The sequence below is a fragment of the Papio anubis genome, chromosome 11, assembly GCF_008728515.1.
Source record: "Papio anubis isolate 15944 chromosome 11, Panubis1.0, whole genome shotgun sequence".
NCBI lineage: Eukaryota > Metazoa > Chordata > Mammalia > Primates > Cercopithecidae > Papio > Papio anubis.
Window position 1 is genome coordinate 21,855,868 of NC_044986.1, and position 1,743 is coordinate 21,857,610.

At 35.7% G+C, this 1,743-nt stretch overlaps 1 pseudogene; it reads left to right on the forward strand.

Annotated features, from left to right (window-relative positions):
- The first annotated feature begins 296 nt into the window (after positions 1 to 296).
- Positions 297 to 1,537, forward strand: LOC108580464 (annotated as a pseudogene).
- The last annotated feature ends 206 nt before the right edge of the window (positions 1,538 to 1,743 follow it).

Genomic DNA, 1,743 nt, shown 5'->3' on the forward strand with positions numbered 1-1,743 from the left:
GAACTTACTGGAGAAGACGATACCTGGGCCTAGGTATTTCTTTGTGAAATTGCATATTCAATTCCTTTAAATGATATAAGACCATTCTGATTCTCTATTTCTTAGTACCAGGTTTTTAAAAATGTGCTCTTAAGAAATTTGTCCCCTATACCTACATTTCCAAATTTTCAGGAATATAATTCTTCCGTATATTCTCTTATCTTTCCAAATCTCTGTATGATCTATAGCAATCTCACTTTTTGTTTCTGCTATTGATTTTTTTTTAAATTTCTCCTCTTTTCTTCTTGCCTAGACTTGCTAGAGATTTAACAATGTTATTCACCTTTTCAAACCTTCAACTTTTGGCTCTTTGAATCTTTTGTGTTTATATTTTCTGTTTCATTGATTTTATTATTATTTTTTTCCTTCAGTTTCGTTTGGGATCTATTGGCTATAATTTCTGAGAGTGATACTGAGATTTTTCAGCCTTCCATTTTTTATTAATGTATGCATTTAGACCTAAACATTTCCCCTTAACCACTGTTTTATTAGCATCCTCCAAAATTTTATGTCATATTTTCATTTTCATTTAGTTTGAAATATTTTATAATATTACTTGTGATTCTACCTTCAATCCCTGGATTGTTTCAAAATATGTTGCTTAATTTCCAAGTAATTGGGGATGTTTTAGCATTCTTTTGTTATTGATATCCGGCTTGATTCCAGCACGGGCTGAATGAGATTGTTCATTTAAAATACATTGAACACCTTTTCGTGGCACCTCAGAGGTGATCAGCTGCTTCAAGATGAAGCTGAATATGTCCTTCCCAGCCACTAGCTGCCAGAAACTCATTGAAGTGGATGATGAATGCAGATTTCATATTTATGAGAAGTGTATGGTGAACAGAAGTTGCTGCTAACACTCTTGGTGAAGAATAGGATGTTTATGTGGTCTGAGTCAGTGGTGGGAATGACAAACAAGGTTTCCCCATGAAGTAGTGTGTCTTGACCCATGGCTGTGTCTGCCTGCTACTGAGAAAGGGGCATTCCGGTTATAGACCAAGGTGAACTGGAGAAAAAAAGCACAAATCTGTTCGAGGTTGCATTGTGGATGTCAATCTGAATGTTCTCAACTTGGTTATTGTAAAATTAAAAAAGGGGAGAATAATGTTCCTGCACTGACTGATACTATGGTGCCTCATTGCCTGGGGCCCAAAGGAGCTAGCAGAATCCACAGTCTTTTTAATCTGCCTAAACAAGATGACATCCTCCAATATGTTGTAAGAAACCCCTTAGACAAATAAGGTAAGAAACCCAGGACCAAAGCACCCAAGATTCAGCATCTTGTTACTCCATATGTCCTGCAACACAAACACCAGTGTATTGCTCTGAAGAAAAAAAGTACTAAGAAAAATAAAAAAGAGGCTGCAGAATAGGCTAAACTTTTGGCCAAGACAATGAAGGAAGCCAAAGAAAAATGCCAGGAACAGATTGCCAAGGGATGCAGACTGTCCTCTCTGCAAGCTTCTACCCTAAGTCTGAGTCCAGTCAAAAATAAGATTATTTGAGTAATTAGAGGAGATTAGACTCTCAAAAAATATATATATTGATATTTATGTTTCTGCTTGTAATCAATTTTGTTCTAATGCACTTAATAGAATGTGTATTCTACCACTATTGGGCACTATGTTGTACATATGTCCATTAGATCAGGTTTTCTTGAATTGTGTTTTTACTGATTTTCTATGTCCTCACTGAGCATTT